General features: G+C 36.9%; 1 long non-coding RNA gene across 2 annotated transcripts in view; it reads left to right on the top strand.

Moving 5' to 3' along the window:
- The window catches only part of LOC137464711 (uncharacterized), a 93,245-nt gene that overhangs the window by 59,368 nt on the left and 11,050 nt on the right, over positions 1-22,827 (top strand). Inside the window, exon 4 of one of the 2 annotated variants that reach the window (XR_010994383.1) lies at positions 19,392-20,035. The exons of the other annotated variant lie outside the window; for it this stretch is intronic. This is a non-coding gene — a long non-coding RNA (uncharacterized lncRNA). Of the gene's footprint in view, positions 1-19,391; positions 20,036-22,827 lie in introns of those variants that run through there. 2 annotated transcript variants of the gene reach the window in all.

Genomic DNA, 22,827 nt, shown 5'->3' with positions numbered 1-22,827 from the left:
CTTTGCCATCAGCCCTGAAAAGGAGCAGTACAAATAAGAATTGCTCTATGTTTTACTGTTTGTCGTCAGTTTGGAGTAAACACTAGGCACTAAGCACATCTCTCATGCAGCCTTGGCCCACCTAGACCTGATGATGTAGGGACCCTCTGTCAACCAATCCCCTGCTAAAAGGTAATTCCAGGGATGCTCTTTTTCACTGCTTCCTAGTTGACAGAGAAGTAAGAGGACACTTTAATATATACTACTTTCCTGTGAAAACCATGCTTCGGCACACAGATACATGACTTGACTCAAAGACACACAGCACCAAGACGAAGCTTTTCTGCTTCGCTGCCTCTGCTGTGTTTTTGACCCGTGCTTACAGCTAATCTACCTGCGTGAACAGTACAGCCCTCAGCAAGGGCTCTACCCTGTTGTGGCACAGGTTTGTTTCCTGACTGGAAGGAAATAGTCTACAGCCTGTCTGGGCTGTAACTCTGCCTAGTTTTAAATCCTAGCAAAGGACAGCTACTGTAAAGTGTGCCCATATTTCATTGGTAAGAAGCAGATAGTTTCCAGTATGATATATAATGCATACTGATCTTTTTTTCATACCTAAAATACTGTCATGCACTCTCACAATTTTAAAATACACAGAATATATTTTGGATGTGCCTAGGTGATATTAAAAGATGTTTAACTTATTTTGTCAAAAATGCTTGCAAGAGACAAGCAAGATAAGTTGAGTTGAATCAAGGTTGATCAGGAAACATGTACAAAAATGCAGCCACAAGCACTTTGGGGCTATAAGGCTGCATGTTCATTTTCTTTCAAGTAATTTGGTATGTGTGCTCCATAACTAGAGTAACAGTGGCAGATCTATAGTCTGCTTAAACTCACTTAAAAACTGTGCCTGTCGTACAACAGGTAAAACACTTCATAATGTATTTTCCAAGAATCTTCCATTCTGTCTGTGCATTTTTATAGAAACACGGGTAATGCAAAAAATTTGTGGCCAGCAATGTTAATTCATCTCTTTTTCGACTTAGTCTTTAAGATTTTTGTTCACATATCCAAATATCTTGTAGCAGTAGCTGTTCTTTAGTTGTAGGAAACTAGCCTTTTTAATTAGGAATTTGGCTTAAAAATGTTTTAGTTATAGCTAAGATGTATTATGAATTCAGCAGTTAACATGCAAAACACATTACTTAGATCAGGAGATGGGGAAGCCTTTTTTTACTTCATTACACAGTTCATTAACCTCCTGTCCCACAACAGTCTGATAAACTTATTTGAAGTTAGTTATAGGTTAAAGAATGAACATCAGAATACAATCCTTTATAGAAAATATGCCGTATTCTGTTACGTTAAGAGTAAACCTGTTCCCCAGAGAGATCTTTATCTTCAATGGAGAGAGAGCAAAGTAAAGCAGGGCTCATCGGGCAAGGTTGTGGCTTTGTCCGAAGAGCCTGTTATCTCCATGGAAAAGTCTGCAGTCCTGTTCTTACAGCTGAAAAGACAAAAGGAATGATGCTTGTGTGTCATGGTTTTTTTCTTTGCGAGTTCAATTTCTTTCCTATGGAAAGTGCAGCAAAGAAAAAGGGAAAAAGTGAGAGGTGGATGATGTACACACAAAGTTTATTAGGACAGGGCTAGGACATGTACTTGGATTTGACAGCTGAAACATGTTTTCAGGTTCCCAGCAGCACAAAGAACTACAAAATTTCATGGCACATAACAGCACTTCAGACAGACATCGGTTGATGTCAAACTGATGTAAAATGAAAAGCTTCTTTTCAGTTTGTCAGGTCACGACTTTTTGATTTGGGCTGAGCTGGGCTAAAACAAAACATTCTGGTTTATTTTTTTCTCATTTGAAACCAAACAAGGTATTTTCCTTCCACGTTAATTTTTGGTTTTTTGGGTTTTTTCCCCCTACAGATATTTATTAAGCCTCTTTACAAATACCTTCAAAGGTCCAGATAGATAGAAAATATCCAGCCACCTCCAGTTTTTTAAGGATTGAAATCTATGTCTAATGTCATCGTAAGGCATATGTTTAGACTGCAAATGATGGAAAGCCCTCTGGAGAAGATGGAAAACCCTCTCCTCTGCCCTTTCTGACTTCCTGATGCTGCAAAACATAATCTGACCTTCACAGCTTGACCAAAAGCTCAGCAAGCCTGGGGTATAACTTTAAAATACCACTTTGAATCAAATCCATGTATTAGAAGCTTCTCTCCAAATCACACTGCTTTGTTCTTATAATAATGTTTCTTTTCACTAAAACTGTGGTGAGAAAAAATCATAGAGCTGCAGTACAAATGTTTTCAGCAGGATTTCATAAATCATTACCCTTAAGATAACTTAGAAAGAGAGATTGCTTGCAATATGAGAAACACTTTGTTTAGGCATTACCAAAAAATGAATAAAATTTGTGTAATTTTGCAAACCATCTTACAAGACAAATAAGAATATGCAGTCACATATTTAATCAGGGGAACAGCAAGAGAATGTGCCACATGTGAACTGTGGCTAAATCAGCATTTTCCTAGGAGCTGAACATTAGCTGAACAGCTGAACTCAGCAAAATTTGCCTCTTATTGTTTCATGAAGCACTTCTGAAGTCAGCTGAAATATTCAGAAAATACTATAAGCAAATCGTAAGCATTCTCTAGGTCCCTTTTTGCACAAAGTCTCAGGTGTTGATGTTTAGAATGCTCCTTCTGGAAGTGGTCACCTATGTCATGTTAGTCTTTTCCTCTGCTTGGATAAACAAGAACAAATGTAGATAAAATCCTTTTCTTTGATAACAATTTTGTGTTGACTTCAAGATCAGGCCATCTCCAAAGATCTCCACAGACAAATCTACAAATAGTTTGTATTTGCAGTCGAATAAAAGGCTTCCCTGACCTAGAAGTAATTGTGAAGACATTCCTGATTTGCCTAGTAGTAGTTTCAAGTAATTCTTGTCTATATATAGTTCTGCCAGATTTAAATTAAATACATAAATGACACAGAAGTGTTTTACATTGTGTAAAAAATATCACTTGGGTATAACTTAATTTGTACATTTCTCTAGAACTAGGAGAAACATCAACACTGCATTAGAGTCAGGACAAATTAATTCGGTTCTTCTTCTGGCTAAATAGACACAGTCTGACTAAATTTTTGTTAAAGATTAATATAGTCTATATATGTTTTTTGCAATATTCTTAAAAATAATAGCATTCAAATATAATATAAGTCATTATCTGCCTTTCCTCCTCAATAAAAAAGCAAAGTCTCCTAGAGTGGAGACATTATATAAATTGTACTGTTTAGTGATAGCAGTGTTCATTATGAGAGGCCTAATTATGGTCATAGTTTACAAAAAAAGTCAGTCTTGCCACAGAAAGCATAATAATGAATGCCTCTTTTTTAAAAATTAATGATTTTTTTTCTGAAGTATGAAGTCTACTAGTCTGCAGGATGTCATCACTTTTATTCTTCTCTTTAAAATAATTAATATTAATGAAAAGTATATTACATGTAATTGCAAAATTAGAGTATTTTTAATACTGCAGTTGGATGTGTTTGTTTATTTCCATGATAAACCATGCAAAATCCAGAAAAGGATACAAGAATAAAAGACAAGTCATTTTTAGTTATGCAGGGATTATTCTATATGCAGGACCAAGTTGACCTCTTATTTACAGTGGTGCAAATAAATGGCAAATTTAATTATACTCCAATTTACAGAAGAATGGTCAGGAACCTCCTTATTCTAGGGACTAATATATAATGTGAGAAGCCTAAATAACAACTGTGTGTTCCTCGAGGGACGATGTGCTCCAGTAGAGGAGTCCAACACAGTACTTATGTAAGGGGCTTAAACTTGGTTTATAGGTATGGGCCTAGGCTTTACAAACTCAAGATTCATTAGGATTCATTTTAACAAGTCAGGAGGATGGAAAGCAGCTTTTAGCTTTCAGAATAACTTCTATTTTAAATATTTTAATGTTTTTTGTAGCAGGCTTTAGTTGATGTGTAAATTGTACAATACAATTTCAAAAACAAAAATTTGTAATGAGCTCACTGACATTTTAAATTTCAGTTTTAATTCATCTGTAGTAACTCTGAGTTTGGAGAAATATGGATTTTTCATTTAAAAGAGGCATTTTGTCCTTAGCTAACCTGGCAAAGCACGTTGGAGGCTCATGATTTTGAAACTTCATAAAAATTACCTGTGTTTTCTTCTTGCAACCAACAATATAAAGAATTTGGGATAAAATATTTTTGTTCCACCATATCAAAGGTATATCTCTTTGTAACCAGTTCTTTCTGTGATGGTTGGCTGTGATCTCTTTTGGGATCAGAATTTACAAAGATGATGCTCGGACTAGAGTCAGAAAACTCTCACCCTTCCAGAATAAATTAGCAAACAAAAGTACTGCTGGCAAAGAAAAGGGTTTAGAAGCTAAAGTGTTAGGATAATTAAATGCACATTTCAGTAGAATTTATTTGGCATTGATTGGCTGAGGCCACTTACTGTGAAGAGTTGAATAGTTAATTCAAGTGCTAGACATCTCCTAAAGGAGATGACCTTGGGGTTATATAATTGTAACAGTAATTTCTTTAGTCGAAGCAAATGAATATGTTCTCAATTAGCTTAGCAGGCATTATAATAACACTCTTGGGATTTATATTTGCTTATGTCACTCTGCTGTAAGAATAAAGTTATTTGATCTGTTTGCCTGCATTTAGTTTCCCTGTTCATGATTCTTCAAAGAAGAGATGTAAAAGTTTTCTCCACCTGATTAATAGGTGACCAATCCCAATGCTGCCAATACTGGCATAATCACTCAAGGGAGCTGTGGGATATACAGCAGTATCACTGGCAGAAGACAATGTTACTTACTTAAATCTCTCATGCTAATTTTTCCCCCTAATATATATTCTAAAATTTACCCCATAAATTGGTGCCTGATGTAAGGTTATTCCACCACTGGGGCTCTTGAAGTTTTATCACAGATATTTTATTCTGCTGGGACATTTTTTCCCACTGCCTTAATCTGCTGTCAGTATAAAATTGGAAAGTACTAAATCAACTGTTCTCTACCTCAATAATGCTGCAATCCTCTGGTCTAAACTTCCTCATGTATTTTTTAAATTTTCAAATATTAAATATTAATACATTTTCAGTCTTCACTGGTTGGGGTACATGCCAAAGAATGTACAACCTACCTGACACAGCAGCATATGATTGATTAATGGAAACATGCAATCTAGAGTTGTCCATTATCACCAACTACCATTAGAAATAAAGCAACCATTGTGATTTTGTAGAAATTGCTCCATAATAGAACTGGAAAAAATGGGTCACCAAAAATTTTTTTAAGAAAAAGGAAAAAAAAAAGGAAAAAACAAAGGAAATATTTTCAAGGCTTGTCTTTCAGCAATCAGAAGATTGAGTAAGCAGAGGCTTACCGCGGCCAAAGAGAAGCCCAGCGTGACTTCCTGAGCTCTGCCAGGAGAGGTCTCTGCAGGACACACTACTGCAGAAATGGCTGGGCATACTGTGTGTGGTCCCAGACTTCCCCTTTGGCAAAAAGCACTTGATATATGTTCCTACTCTACTCTATGGTTAGGATATAGGCAGCTTAGTTTAATCACATGCTTCCATTTATAAAAATTAGAGGCAGGTTTGGAAATCTTTTAGAGTTATAAGTAGACTAATCAAGTTGTTAAAACAATCCGGTCATTTCTAACAAATACCATTCACATGCCCCAAGAAAGATTTGAGTGAAACAAAAATCTTCCTACCCTCCTTGTGGCATTTACAAATCATGCAGAGCACTTATGTCCAAGCTTTATTCTCTTACTTATAAACATGCTTAAACATTTCATTGAGCAGAGCTGACTGTTACTCAGTCTGTATAATAATTCCTTGATTGTCTTATTTTTTCAGTCCTGGGGAATCTGCTCCCACTGTTTTCCTGATTGAGGGAAGTCAACACATGCACACAGCACTCCCAAAAGTCAGAGGACATTCGGTGGTCAAAGAAACTTTGCATAACCTGCTTAAAATTCTATGTGATATAGAATATCTGTCCTCCAAAGTGTGCAATAGGTAAAACTGTGTTTAATTTTTCTAGTATTTTGCAATCAGTGATGGTACTGAATTTAGCATATAGATACAAATAATTTTGTAGCCAGTGCCATTTTACAAAATTTTCCGAGGAAAAGATAGTTTCAAAGTAAGTTCATTTTTCTGCCTATGTTGTGAAGTTGTGCAACTCTGTCTGCAGATGTTTGGGAGAAGAATTGTTTAGTTCTTTTCAGTCTCAAGCTCCCTATCAACTAGGATAATTGTAAAAAAGAAAAACCAAATGAGAACTTTACAGTCATAGTAGAAAACATTTTAGGAGCAGTAAGCAGTATGTTTTCCATTTATTAGTCAGTGCTTTGAAAGAAATTTTTGGCAGTAAACAGTAAATGAGTAACTTTGATCAGGATACTTATTTTGGTGTTGGAACATTGATTTCAGTGTCTGTCTATGGACATTGGGGCTTGAAGGTTGACTGTTACTTCCTAACAAGTTAAAACTTTTTTTTTTTTTTTTGTCCCTTGAGTCCATTATGATATTTCGTTGTAAAAAGATTATTTACTGTTGGGAAAACAATAATCCTAAAAAATCATCCATCCTTTCCAGTAGAGTCTCATCACCTCTTAATCACTAGAAGGTGATTAGGAAATTTTCACTCTGTCCCAGCTCTCACTCTACTCACTGTGTGAGGCCTCCTGTTGATGTTATATTAAGGCCTTTAGGGCATGACAAAGGCTATTGAATGTTACAAGTTAATATGCACATGCACCTTCAAATTAATAATGAGTAATCTTCACAACAGCTGTGAGAGTTCTGGCTTGTTGCATGAAATGCAGTATTCTATAAGTGAAAGAATATCTTTGTGCAGTCTTTCACTTTGAACAGAATAATTTTGAAAAAATCTTCTGTATGTTATGTGTCCTGTTTTATAGCAAGTGCTGTAGTATTGTGCAAAAGCAGTCTGAAACACCAAGGTTTACCATATGGATTTTACAGTGACTATTGTAATGTTCTGTGTGACTGCTTCATATAAGCACTTTCAGTCTACCAAGATAAACATTAGTTTAAATACTGGAATGCTGAATGCTGTAGGTCCTATTTAGATCCAGTGTACGTAGGCAGAGCTTCACTGACTTGGAGGAAGTTGAATCCACTCTCACCAAATCTGACCATGCCCACAGCAGTGACATCAAATTTCTTTATATGGAATAATCTGTAGTCTATATGTAACATATATGTAATAAAACACATTTATTTCATGGCAAGCCAAGTATTTTAACTTGGTGGTGGAAAGGCTGGAAGAGATGGGTAGAGGAACTCTCTCCATCCCTTAACACAGGAAGAAGTACCAGAAAATCACTAAGATGCTTCCCCAGTGCTGTGTTTCTGTGATATGTCCTCCAGGAACTCCCTATCCCTGGCCACATGCAGCCTGGAGGACAGTATCCCAACAACTAGCACTGCTGCCTTCAACCTTAGTCTCTCCCACAGTGACAGCAGAGTTCTTCAACAAAATTTTTGCTTTCTGGCCTCTCCCCATTAAATTCTCAGGTCAAACAACAATAGAAGATTTTCCTGCTAGTTGTGTTGTTCCATTTGCCCATGTTCTGCATTTTATGCTCACAGAAATTCTAGTGACCACTGAAAAAACGGTTGTCTCGGATTGTAATGAACTGCAGAGGCAAAAGGGACAGATCAGCAAATAAATGACATATGGAAAATCTGTGACATTTTGAGTTGTCTATTGAGAAAAATTCCACAGGTCTAGGTTTCCCACTGGTGTAGGTTATCTTTTATTGGCATCAATGGCACTTGGCAGATAAGCTTCCTTGGGAAAATTACTGTCTTACTGTCCAGATGGCTGACCAGTAACCACATGAGGAAATCATCATGGTCATGGTGGAACAGTAGGTTTTCTGAAGACAGAGCACATTCTGCCTCTTGGTAGAAAAGACACCTTTCATCTCAACAAGCTTGAGATATGGGATTTTAACATTATAGTCTTGCTGAAATGAAAGTGCCATGGGTTATATCAGTACATTTTTAATAAAATTCTATTACATTGATCAATCTATGCCCTTAATGTAAAGCTGAGATTAATTCCCCAAGACACACTATGGTACCATATTAATACTTGAAAATGTTTATTTTGTATTTGGCATAACTAGTGTACCACTATAGAAAATGCTTCTATTGACCTTCAGAATACAAATTCGTTGGATTATCATGACTGACATATTCAGAATTACTCATTCTTGCCAAACATAGCATAACAGCTTTTTAACATTCCCTTTTCTCTCCAACTGCTTCCACTTTCATTATATGAAATATAGCTGTATTATATACACCCTCTCATTGCCTTACATGTTTTTTTCAGAGTTCGAGAAGATTTACATTTGGATCTAAATGTTTCAGTGATTGCTCTGTTGGATTTCATTATACTAGTGTAGTTAATCAAAGCAGGTCCAGCCTTGCAACCATGATTCATTGTACTTTTTCTGAACTTAGTCATTTATACTGAATGAATATACACATTATCACCAGAGTACCAGATTTCCTCTAACAGCCTGCACAACACTGCACTGTAGTGCCTTAGTAAACTGCTTATGCCATGAGCACACAGCAGCTGCTTTTTTGTTTTCTTATTTTTTTCCCTTTTTGAGGAATTAATTTAAAGCCATTCTCCTTACCAGGGGAATGAGGGACTCACTGGGTGTGTAGCCAGTGCTAGGGAGATGGTATTCTGTTGTGGTCCTAATGACTGCAATTTCACTATACACACGGATGTTTTCAAATCTACACACTACAGGGATATTTGCAGATCTACTACACATGCAGCTGGGTGCACAATAGTTATTAACGAGAAATCCCCATATAATTGTAACTTGCTCAAGTTAGGCTGATGTTTATTCAACCACATGTTTAATAGTGTAGTTCATTTACAGGCAAGAGAACCACTGGGTTTGGTATGGCTGAGAAAAGATTTTGAGGTTTCTGTTTCTTTCTCTTGGACAATCTAATCTTGGTTTTGCCACTTCTCTTGAGAGATAAAATGCTTTTACGCTCCAAGAATCCCTGGAGGTGAAGAATTAAGGTAGTAGCCTATGTTAACTAATACTTTCTAACTATTTTGCAGAGTCTCATGCTGCCTAACATCTGTATTTAATGTGATGGCAGAGTTGAGTTAAAGCCTCAGCAACCTCTTTTAAATGCTATAAATCAAACACACAGAGCTATTTATCTGCCTAGAGGTGAAGATGGGTGCTTAGTAAGATTTATCTAAATGCCTAAACAGGTCAGGTACTTAATTCCCACTGAAATCAAATGACAGTACTTCCAATACCTCTGTAAATCAAGATGCTTGTACTTCTGCCAACAATGGATTTTTGAAATGTGTTAATACTAGCACCTGCTATTGTCATACTTTTATTCTCTGTTGGAACACTTGTGACAGTCACATGTTTTTAGTATAATGTGGAGGAAAGCAGTACTATGTGGAGGAAAGTAGTACTAGCAAAACCAGTTTTGACAAGTGTCTTGATAAAATTCAGACACAGCTGACTATGGTATCTCTGTATTCCTAATCTCTGTTTATGCACAGCTGGCTCATTACAGCATACTCTGTGTTGTTCACCATTTCCAATACAGACAAAACACACTGGCTGTTAGGTATAAGGTATGACTGAATGAAAAGCCAGTCCATGTAAAGAGAACAATGGTGATTGTCCACTTTGCATTAGTTGCTTAGTATAAGTAAATGTGGCAGGATGGGAAAAAATATTAATCCTGTAGATAATTCAGTATGTTACTCTTCTGTGAACACTGATGCCAGCTTCTAAACTCAACTACTGTAAGTCTGCATCCAGTATGTTAAATGGATACAAATTAATTGTATACTGATATATAAGATTTCCTTGGTTAGAAGTATCCTCCACTTATTTAATGCCCCCCCAACAGATCCTCTGACACAGCTCCTTTTAGCCGTTGTCATAGAAGAAGTATATTACAAAGTGAGAAGTGATTTTCACCTCCTCAAGCAACCCTGAGGACAATGGTTAGATAGCACAGCATGGAACAAAATCAATTTTGAGGATGACTATTGGACAGCTGTTGCTACTGTCAGCCTAGTTTGCTACTGCCTAGGAACTATTTTTTTGTTTTAACAAAAGGTACCCAACAGCATCAAACAATTAGGGGACATAGACAAATAGTATGCAAATATCTGCCCCTGGGATTGTCTTTGTGTCCTCAGTGTCACTTATCTGCCCTACCAACAGCATATTGTTAATTCATTCGCCTGTCTAAAAATGAGATTGCATATTGTGTGGCTATGTGATAATGACAATCCCCTTTTGTGTTTGCTTTCTACACTCATTTGAATGATTGCCTTTTACTGGCACAAATGGTCATAGAACACATGCTCCTCTGTCACATGCAGGGGTATTCACTAAAAACTAAATGTCATAGTCGCATGTGTAAGTATTTCTTTCAGAAGTATATGGTTGTTTTTCTACTGCATGAATAGAAAGAACAACTTACGACTCATCTGGCTCATCACAATTAAACAGTCCAACCAAGTTATCAAATACTTGCATATTGGTTTTGGCTTCATCTACATGGTTAATAGTTACTTTTAAAAAAAAATTATTTCATGTAACAAATGAATCTGGAAAACGATGAGCTATTTGCAAAAAGAAGGCAACATGTGTCTGATGAAATATTAATTGTGAATTATTCACCAGACTCAAACTGTAGTAAGTGTTATGATAAAAGATCTGTAAACTCATCAAACATTCAACAAAATTCACCAAGCCTGCTGCATCTTTCTTTTTTGTTGTTTTTTGGTCATGGCATTTCTGCCTATGAAAATATACTCATGAATTTGCAAGATTCTACATATTTTATGCTTATTTCCCAAACTAACAATTACTCAGCAGTTAAAGCAAATCTATATTTCCAATACATCTGTGATGTTCTTTATTATTGCTTTACTTCAGAGATATATTAGTATTTCACACAGATTAATGCTTCTTAGAACACATAGCTTAATTTCTTCCCAGTGCATACGATTCCAACAACTCCAACTCTCCAACAAGAGGGGAAGATTATCCAGTCTTCCTGATATTAAGTAAAAAGAATGCAAGTAGGAGGAAGTAGTAGATAAATATTAATTTATCTTAATCATCCTTGTGATTTTATATTATTAACTTACTTACATGTAAAATTTTTGTTATCTCCACTAAGCCCTGATTTGAGGGCATGCATTGTCCTCATACAGGGTGTTGAGCTATTTGCTTCTGGTGAAACACTCCCCAATGTACTAGGGCTTATATATGTGAAGATAGCTGGGAACTTTCCTATGGATCCTGTAAAGATACACCTGTATAGATAATCCCTATTGCAAGCACCTTGACTGCATTTTGATGAGTAAATGCAAATTTTTGGCAATTTTTAAAATACCTAAACAGTGGAATGTACAATTGTTGATTTTTCAGACCTAAACCATCATTCAGTTAGACTATTTTTGGCAATAGAACTTTCACCACAAAAAGTCTGACTACAAAATTTCCTGACCTCTGTATAGGAAGTGATTGTATTTTATGACAGGCTAGAAAAGGGTTTATTGGGGGATAAATAGCCTTCTTAGATGGGTTTCTTGAGAGAAGTCGTCCAGCAGATCACATTAAAGATTGCTTTTTTAATAAGAAATCCTGCACATAGTTACACTCAGACAGGAAATACAGCATGGGTTTAATAGAATAGCACCATCCTTTTTTTGTAAAACACACAAAAGCTATACTGGTTTACTTCCAATTAGTGAGTAGGAAATAAAATGTTATACTGAGTATGAAAATATGTATTTTTAGAGCACTTAATTGTGAATACATAGAATTTTTCAGGCAAACACCCCCTTCCCCCAGTTCTTCAGAAATGTGACTTCTGAAATCTATAAATTAGGAAGAGGCAGGAAAAAAAAATCCTCTTTTTTTTTTTTTTTTTTTTTTTTTTTTTTTTTTTTTACATATATAGATAGTGTGGAAGAAAATGTCTATCTAAACATTTGGGAAGATGCTTAAAGTGTGTACACAAACCCTAAAGCAACAGTTGGTAAGTCACCAGATGGAGATACTAGAAGGTGGCTTGAAAGTATTGATCTGTTGTGTGCTTTGTTATTGGTCAGTTGAGTCTGTTGAAGATGTTCTAACATTTTACTGTCAATGACAACAGAATCCTGGAGTTGGGATCACTCCAGCATTGTTAGCATTTACTAGGATAGATGCAGGCCACATTTCTAGATACATCCAGAAGCACTAAGTGTGAAAAGGCATCCTTCCTAGCCAACATAGTTAAGTGCTAGTTCCCAGTATAGTATGTCCAGGCACTAGAGCACAGGGTGTATTGGTCTCTTATTCATTCATTTAGATTTATTTATTTAATTAAAAATCAAATGCTTACAAAGTGCATGAGGAGACCTCAGGTGGGATGAATCACCTTTATCTTTTTCCACCCTCAGTAATCCTGCTATTTGACTCATGATACAGGCATTTGAAAATAGATACTAATGGTACAGAAATGTGTCTTACTAATTTTGGATCCAAGGTACAGGTACATATATGAATGATCATTTCAGATAAACTAATTTTCACTAAGACTGACTGTAACTTAAGAAAATGTTATTTTAAGATAAAAATAGGATTAGCACCACCTGTATTCTCTGGCTCACTATATGAAATAGGAAGCATGTCGGAATACACATCAGGGTATTAAAAACAACATATGCTCCCATCAACTGCATGTCACATACTACAAAAAGCTTACTGCTAAGACTACATCAGAACTGAAGTGAACAGGAAGATCCCTTTAAAATTATTAGAGGTTTTAATAATGAAGTTTTAAAAATGAACCCAACCTAAGGAGAGACAATCCATGTCCATGTTATAAGCTTCATGATGTGAAAAGTCTCCTAAGCACTACTTGCATGCACAAAATTGTTGAGTTTCCTGCTATTTTAAAGGCTACATTTTAAAAGTTAGGTTTATATAGGAGGTAAGACTGCAAACCAACCTGAGCAACAGAAGGGTAAGAAGAGACGAACAGCTCTTCTAAACAGTGTGTTTAGGAAAAAAGGCAATTTCTAGAGCTTCGGTGTTTTATTTAGAGGCAGTACTGTTCTGGATATTACCAGAAAAAGGCCACTTTGAGGCTGAATGACTCAGTGTGAATATCTGTGAAGATTAGCCCAGGCTACAGCATGATGAAGCGTGAGCAGTAGTATTTAATGCAAGGCCAGCAGGTGAGTGCCTCCTTGGTAGGTCCTGACAGATGACCCCATATCTGAAAACCTTCTGTATATGTTTTATGTGAGTCAATTGAAAAATTCATTGACTTTATAATCAGCACCTCCTTTAGTCCCTTCTTGAAATGGGTCAAGGGATACAGGAAATAAAGAATGCCAGACAAAGAATAAATAATATAGGCAGAGGCGAAATTAGTCAATGCAATTATATGCTTTGGTTATTTTACCAAAAAACCAACCCACCAAACATGCAAAGCCAAAACATCCCAAGAATACCTTGCATTTATTTATTTATGGCTTAGCTGTACTTGCTTCTCATAGAAATAGTCTGTGTTGCATTATTATTACTATTACATTATTATTATTTATTTTTCCAGAAAACTACTTCCAGAAAAATACATCCCCTCTGACTCAGGGGAAAATATGCTTACACGTAAGCTATCTTGGCAGTGTTCAGCCCTTTCTGTCATATTCTTCTGCTGTGCTTATATTTAAATGTGTAAGCTCCAAAATTATTTTAGCAGTGTAAAGTTTTTCTTAGCTCTAATAAAAGACAGAAGACAAAAGTGTCACCAACTGTTATGGAAACTTCCCTGTCCAACCATCCAGGATCCACTCTGGCAGTCACTCCTGTGGCACCTTCACAGCTACCCCACTATGCTCACACAGCCAGAACAGGTTTCCTGACCAGCATGACCCCACACATCCATAGCACTCTCTGGTGTCTTGATCCTTAGAATAATTTAATCTTGGTGCAATAACTAAATAAGAAAAGTAACAGGTTGAGACGGGTGCCTCTAAATAGACCCTGAACAAAGGATCCCCTGGGCTTTTACACCCTCACAGTCTAAGGAAAGGAAAGGAAAACCTGGGACTCACCTGCTCCTGCGGTGTTTCAGTGTCCCCCCACTTGGCCAGGCCACGGGTCCCCAAGCCCTTTGTTACGGAAAGGGTCAGCAGTTCCCAGCCTATTGCCCAGCACCCTCACCTGCAGCTCCTACTGAAGCTGCACCCACAGCTACCTGCACTGAGCATGTTCCTCAAAAATCACCACCCTCCTCCACCCTACACACTTTATCCTAGGCATCATTAAGCTGGGTTTAATTTCTATTTACTTATTTTTCTCCAAATCCCTTGGGCCCTGTGCATCATTATCTTCAATGAACATATTTAGTAAACAGGACATTTAAGTATTTTTGTGTTGTTCTGGCTTGTTGCAGTTGTTTAACAGATTGGATCACATGCTGCTTTGATAATTTAAAAGAGAAAAGGTTTTTACAGCAAAATACACTTGAATGTTTTGCAGCAGCAGAATAAGGAGAGAGCTGTATTCATTTTGTTTATTTTCTCAATGACATATCAGTTTTCAAATACCTCAGAGATTGCAGAATCCCTCCCCACACACACGCACACCTTCTTATCATCTTGACTTTGAAGGTTCAAGGTTAATCACTGCCATTGCATAAAGAATTCATTTTTCCTTAAGAATCTTCTGAAGTTAATTTCAAAGTGCACTTGAGTTGGGGCCTGCCATGGAGTACTTCAGGTTACATCACACATGATCTTGAATCATAAATCTCTTGGTTTGTTGCTAGTCTAAGATAAGACAATTTTATTACTGATACCTACAGAAAAGATTGGTTCTTTCCTGACTGTCGCAGTGCACTGTATCGTGCTGGGCAGTGACAGCAGAGGCACGACCTTCCCACCGTGAGCTCTGCTATTCCCAGTTATCGCTTGGTCCGATGCAGGAACAGATAATGACGACACAGGACTTGGGGTAAAACTGGATGGATTTATTAGGCCCACGACCTGGGACCCGAAGACAAAGCCCAGGGGGTCTGCAGAAGTTTTTATAGAGGGAGTGGTATAGGGCAACCAACCAATGAGGGCATGGCATGGGAGGAATCTAGGGCAGGATTAACATTCTATAAACCCATCAGGGAGAGCAGGGGAGGGGGATAATACAAAGTAACAAATGGGGTATGGAATACTACAAGATAGACAAGGAACACTCTGGAAAAAGGGGTAGGGATAGGGAGGATTGACCATTTGGGAGGGAGGAAGTTAGGGAAGGGCTTGGGGAGATGAGTAACTCAGGAGGGGAGGAGATTAGGGAGGAGAACAGTGGGCAAACACAAACTTAAAGCAAAAACCACACCACAGCACTTGACAGTTCTGTAACTTTGGACTGATCTTCAGGTTTGAATATGAATATATTGTTCATCTGATGAAGTTTGCAACAATTAGAGTAACTTGAAAATTCTGCCTTAGTGGTAGAAAGAAATAAAGTGGTTGTTTTGAGTAAATCCACGCATGCTTAAGTAAAACAACAGCTCAAAATACGGAAGACTGGTTGTTCTATGTCATATAAAGATTTATTTATGTCTCAATATGGGGGAATTTAAATTGGATTAGAACTGCTTTGGGCTGCCCATGGCAAATCAGCATGACAGTAGCAGAGGGAAGTGAGGTTGGTCACCTTCGCTCCATTGCTCCCTCCTCATCCCAACTACTAGACATAGATCCTAGCTAGCTCTTTTTGCTATGTGTTTTATAATAGTCATATCCCAAAAAGTTCCAGTCATTGGTTGGTGACATGATACCACATTTCCAACTTGAGTTTTCTAACGAAAATCCTATGTGTTTTATTTTTCGAAAATTGTTCCACAATCTAGAAGAAGTGAAGTTTTAGGGTCAAATCTTGAAAAAAGAAAGCTGAAAAACTACATGAAGAGCACACACTCTCTCCCACACACACATGGGCATTTGCTCACGTGCCTGTTGCTTGCAGCTCCAGTAACACAGAAAAGCACTTTTTAATCAGATGTCAATTTTTTCATATGCTACTTGGAGCCCCTGCAATGAAATTTTAAATGCACAAACATGGTTGGTTATACTCTTTGTATGTAGATATTCAACTAATATTAGTAATAAATCACTTGAGGTTTCTTTTGTATTAATTCTATAAAATGTTTTGGGTGAGCTTCATATCTAAGCACAGTGAATCTGAACAATGCTAATAAATCCAGATTGTAGGTTTTTACACTAATTTTGCTTAGCTAGAAGTAGCTGCTCAAGACAGAGAGTCAAAGAGTGAATATTTGTGGAATTAGGCCCTGTATATAAAGTCTTCTTTCTCGGGGATTTCAACAGCATTAATTAATTCTCATCATCCTGCTGTGTGTAGCTAGAAATTTTACTATCCCCATTTTATAAATGGATAAAATTAGTCATATAAAGGTTAAGTGATCTGTGCAAGGTCATGTAGTAACTCTGTAGCAGGGCTTAGAACAGAATTAAAAGTCACAACCTGTGTTACCTTGGGCTAATGACAAGTCCACATGCCACGTGTTATCCTCTCATAAATGACAGATACTCAGACAAGGGCTGACTATAAATTAAGTATTTAAGAGATTCTTTATATAGCTCTTCATATTGTAAGTATCATAAAGGGGTTCAGGTGCACCTGATGAAACATTTGATTCTCTGAGTTGAGAAATAGCCTTGTCCAATTGGTGAAATGCATAACTTGCATGGACAAAATGAACTGTATACCAAATGCTCAGCTGATCCTAGTGTTGTTGAAGAAGTCTGTGTACAAGACCGTAGGGAAGAACAAGTCAACTAGATTAGAAGAGTGAAAACAATTTCCGTGGGAGCATCTGAAATGAAATCCTTCCTTTCATCCTTAAGAGAACGTGAATGCCTTGTGTAGGTGAAAAAACAGAAGTTCTTGCAGGGTTAACAGTGAGTAGATTCTCCAAATCTCTGAAAGAATACAAATAGTCGAGAAAATCTTCCATTGCTGCAAGACATAATTTCCTACAGTTGCCATCAATGCTGAAGCTAACAAAACTCTCAATGTCTGTCTCATCTATATAATTCAGCAGTAATTTTATAGCTCTGGGATAGAACCACTTCTTGGTTCTGCTTGTCACTGAATAAAAAAAGTGTCTGTGTTAAATGACATGGCCTTGACTGGACTTGTGGTGGTGGGGTGGGGAAACCATGACATTCAAGCATTTATTTATGAAGAGGAGAAATTATGTTTGTCAGTTTCAGATAAAGCTTATTGTTCCAACCTCGAGACAACAGACAAGCAAAAACAGGAAGGAAAATTTCACTGCTTTAAAATAATTTAAGTTTTACTTAAATGTAATAAAAAATTAATTACATAAGAAACTGGCTGAGTTACTAATAAGATTTGAAGTGTCAGATAGTACTATTGCAGGAGTTAGTAGTCAGAGATCAATGATGTGTTTTTCTAAATTGCATTCTGATGGTACCCAAAAAAGTCATCAAGATAAGGATTGAGTTATAATTTTTCTTTTTTTTTCCTGCTGTGTATTGTACTAGGCACAAGGAAAACACACAAAAAGAGCAATCCCTGCCCTGTCCCTTACAGTCAAAAACAGTTACTGGGATAATAAAAGGGTAAAGTAGTATCTCAGTGGTTTCATTTCCTTCACTTTTAAAAATTCATTTATTTTCATTTTTATTACAGTAACAGGGAATGAGGAAGTTTAAAGTGGCTGAGGGAGATGAAGAAACAGCAGAAAATTAATTGGAAAGGAAAGAGGACACCAGAGTGGAGGTGTGGCAGGAAGGCTGAAAGTCAAAAGCAGAATAGGAAAGAAAGGATGGAAGGTAGCTGGCAAGCAGGGAGCCAGATGAAGCCAGTTAAGTATTTTAGAGCAGCTGTGGGAAAGGGGTTTCCCTATGAAATTTTAAAAGGGCAGGGGTTCTCACAAGACTCCAAGACTTCTTTCTTTTGTGCTATATTGTCCTAGTGATTAACACCACTAAATTTTTAACACCAATTAGCAATGGCAGAAGCCTCAGATCAGTTCTGGTGCTGATGTTTTGGTTCTCCTGGCTACAAACTACTTTTGACCCTTCCAGCATATAAACCTGCCCCCAAATTGCCTCTTTCCATTATTTTTAATGACTGCAGAGATACTCTACTGGTAGGGTGATTTTATTTTATCAAGTGGATTTGGTCAAAAATGTTGGGGGGTAAATGGAGGATGCTGGTGGGAAGGGAGGTGTGCAGTTAATATATTGATGTGAGGCCTGTAAGATCAGAGATAAAGCACAACCATTACCTTCTCATACCTTTGCATTACTAGCCATTACTGAATGACATGGTGCAGAAAGGCTGTTAGAGAAGGCTAATGCCTATACAGCCAGTGTAATGAAGAAATGGAAGATTTAGGCACAGGAAACCACAGCTCCAACAGAAGAAGCTGAAAAGATATAGATAAGATTAGTGACATATGTAAAGGCACAGATAATGTGTGACAGAGTCTGCCCAGCTGAATAGGCTGAAGCCAGCAGTAATAGGAAGTCCATGTTCTCCCTAATCCTCCCAGATAAGCTGTTCCATCCAGAATTATCAGCCAAAAATCTTCAGGGTATCAGGCTGAAAATGAAGTTTCAGACTGCTTTCATGCCTCATCCATAAATGAGAAAGTGCCTGAAGGATCTTTATTTATTCTCGCTCCCTCCGAAACACTCTTCAAAAAGTGCCAATATACTAGCAACAGATGCATAAAGCCTCGCTTACTTTGATTGACAGAACATGATATAAAGCAACTCTCACTTGACATTTCATTTTCATAAGGCTTCAAGCAAGTGCATGTGTGTGTAACTTTAAAACTTCACAAGGAAAGGAAAGGGGATTTACACAAATTTCAAGAAAATGTTTTCTGAGTAGTGTACAACACTTACCTTGTTTCAAGAGCTTGTATGACAAGTAATTTCACTGTATTGCTTCAGTCCTATGTTTATTAAATGCCTGCAATTCTTGCACCTGTTGGTTTTTGTGAACTTTTAAAATAATTGATATATATATCCCTAGGAAATATATTTAATTTGAAAAGTTAAAGAAGTTTAGAAAAAACTTTCAGAATATAAATCAGCATGAAAAGGAATATGAATTCATATCTTTTTTCAAACAAATTAGAATTATCAAAAAGGTAAAAGAAGAATTTTTGTTGGGTTTTGTGTTTCTGTTCCATACAGGGATGAAAGGAGAGTGGTGGAACCCACCTGTAGTATGCCTGTTTTCCTGATGTAACTACTGTAGTCTGACTCCCCTGAGGAAGCAATCTGGGCAATGGTTAGGAGAAATATTTGCACTGTGTCCTCATTAGTTTTTATGCTTTAATATGTTTTTCTATTTTTACACATGATTTGTCTGGAGCTTCCAGTGACAATATATTCTAAATACATGAACACTCCAGAACACTGACAAAGCTTGGGTATTAAACAATTTGTACCTGGAGAGAAAGGAAACTCCTTGAAAGAATCTATAACCCTCAACCCTTTATGATAGGATACATCTGCTCTTCCTAATGATGAATGCTTTTCACCTCTGAAAGAAAGAAAAAACCAAAACCCCTCTGTGTGTAAGTTTTGTTGGGGAAAAGAACAGAACCATGATCAAAGGGAACTGGCAGGTTTCTTACTTTTATTTACAATGGGCAACCAAGATAATTAAATAAAATATGACTAGCGGAAGAACATTACAAAAGGGAAATTGTTCCTGAATACTATCAGGAAACTTCAAAGAAAGGGTGAAGAAATGTAGATTAAGCATTCCAACTTTTCTTTCCTCTGGTTCTATTTCCCCTACAAAAAGCTGTAAATTACCTGCCTCCAAACCTTAAAAAAAAAGTTGTTTGCACCTATTAATCAATTGTCAAAAAAAAGCTGCTAATTTTTGCAAAGCAACTAATATTTCAGAATACTAATTATACGATAAAATAACTAACAATTTTTTCAGAAATAATCATGTTTTTCAGATATTGCAAGACTTTTTAAGGCACTAGCTTTACCAATACTACTAGTACGATTGTTCTATTTCCTCTTGCTCTTGCTTGATTTTATTTAACGTAACCAAGATAAATGATTGAAATGTCCTGTGCTATTTCCTACAGAGAAAAGAGTAAAACTGAAGGAGATACCTTTCTAATACTAATTGCAATACAGTTACATTTTGAGGAAGTATATGCGAGCTTTGAGAACACTAAATACATTCCTGATTGATTCTCCATAGTGTTTTGCATTTTCCATTTTAATTTGTTCTATTGGCATGACTGTAAAGAATTTCTCTTTACTATGTCTGCTGGTTAACCTGTGCTGAAGAGTGGTAGCAGGTCATTACCAAATCACTTACAGGAATACACTCTAAAATCAATGCCCCTGCTACTGAATGCAGTGACAGGACTAACAGAAATCTCCAATCCAAGGAATTCTGTTGGAAAATCTGGGAATAAAGGAATGAATCTTAGCTAACGCAGAATTAGAAAGGGAAAGCAGTAGAAGTTAGAATAAAGGTAGGTTTGGAAACAAATACTTCATCTTCAAATGCAGACAAAATGTGTCTTTCTTGTCCTCCACTACTGGGCCATTCATATCTTTTCTGAATTCCTAAAACAGACAACCTAGAAAACAGGATACCTTTGCCCAGCTTTTCATCTCAATATATTGTAGAAAATCAGAAATGTAGTTTTGTTTCTGCACTCTTAACTATAAGGAAGTAGGAAAACTCTTAACTCTCTCTCCCGTTACTAGACTTCTGTTTGCTGAAAGATATTAAGAAGAAAAATAAACTAATATTTACATTGTTGAGTGTCCAGTTGAATACTGCAGAACAGTGGTGGGGAGTAATGTCCATGTTCATGCTTGGAGTCATGAGACACAAATGCAAAGTCTCACCAAGGTCAGTAGGGATTGTCCTTACTTAAATGACCTTGGAACTGAATCCTTTTGATGTATCTTTAGCCATCTTATCAATTCAATTAGTGGACTTCAACATATGTTGGCCTTTTTAATTTACAGGTGGCAGCCATTGTGAATGGGCTAAAGACAAGTCTGTAGGCATTGCTTAATAAGTTTTCTCAGCTGCAGATGATTCTCTTGTACATTGCAGCTAGATGTTTGTCTGTGGATATGAAAAAATGCCTTCAAGTACCATATATGTTTTAAGTGAATAGTTTTCTTCAGCCATGCTTTAGGATGAATTTCAACTGGCTAAGAGAAAAAGCACAGTTGGAAGACTGCTCTTTGTGTACCAGTGAGACCATGCTTTGCCCATACATAATATGTGAGAGAGGGCAAAACAAGAAAAAAGAGATTAAGGGAAAAAAGATAGGTTCTGTTGATTTCAAACAACCAATTGAAGACATTATTTTGAGGACAAAAATGACATTGAAAGGATTAAGAAATCTGTTAGGTTTCTCAAAGCCTTATGGCAAGGCTGTTTCCTCCACCTATGAGGGTAGGTTAGACAATGAGGTGAAAGCTTGTAAACCTCCACTTTTTTGTACTGCTCAATTTAGTTAGCGTAACTGATGTTCCAAATGCCTTCTGCACAATGCAAAACACCTTCTGGAAGTCCTGCCATGCTGGCATAACCTGTATTCCAAAAACAAAACAAAACAAAACAAAACAAAACAAAACAAAACAAAACAAAACAAAACAGCAGAAAAAGAAAAAATAAAAACAAAGAGGAGCTCAGCAAAGAGTTAAAGAGTTAAATAATTTGAAATGCCACAAAAAGTGCTCCCACAGTTTTAAAATGTTAATCAGTTATGAAAGTGTAAGTCATCCCCTGCTGATAAAGAAAATGAACACAGGAACAGAGGAAAAATTGGAGTTTCTGAATTAAGAATCTGTGTGGCTTTTCATCAACACTTGGTAGGCAATCCAAAGACTCAAGCCTGTCATCTAGCAGACTGGTATACATTTTGCATCTGCATTTTGCATTACATATGCATTCAGAACCATGATGCCTACCTGTGTTTCTGTGGTAGCCATTTTTGCTATGCAGGTGCTGGGGAAGACAAAAGAGAGCACTGAGACATTTAGAGGTCTCTCTGAAAGCACTGAACTCACTGATTGTTTTCATTGCCAATTACCACGATTCTAACTTAGATAGTCCTAAGGGAACTATCACCTGCCCTATATCCTTTGCTCTGGCTGATTTAGCTCAAGTGGAATAAGAGACAAAGAAACAGGGAAGTTGTTACTGCTCTGTGGATATTTGCAGAGATGGATCTTGGATTCCCACCCTGCCACAGAAGCCTCTGTGCAGAATGAAGGGGAGCTCTCTAAATTACATCAGCTTTACCTTGCAGTACATCTGCAAAGAGATTTTGTAGTTATTTCATTTTGAGTGTCCTTTTTCTTTTGGTCTTCAGCCTTTGTCTTGATATTTTTAGTTTTTAGAGCTTAATTTGATAAGGTGAGGACAGAGGATGGTTAATTCTAAAGAACCAAGGTGATGAGAACCCCACTCAGGGGGCAAGTCTTCACTATAAGGAGCACACGGCATAGTTTTTTTTCTGTAGATTATACATTATAACAAAGCTGGGAGAGAGATAAAAAACCAGCAAATATAAAGCATATTTTTTCTTCTTTTGCTGCAATCAAAAAGATGCCTTAAACTTCTTGC

The sequence above is a fragment of the Anomalospiza imberbis genome, chromosome Z (genome assembly GCF_031753505.1).
Source record: "Anomalospiza imberbis isolate Cuckoo-Finch-1a 21T00152 chromosome Z, ASM3175350v1, whole genome shotgun sequence".
In the NCBI taxonomy this organism is placed as follows: Eukaryota; Metazoa; Chordata; class Aves; order Passeriformes; family Viduidae; genus Anomalospiza; species Anomalospiza imberbis.
This window is presented reverse-complemented; position numbering and strand designations above follow the sequence as displayed.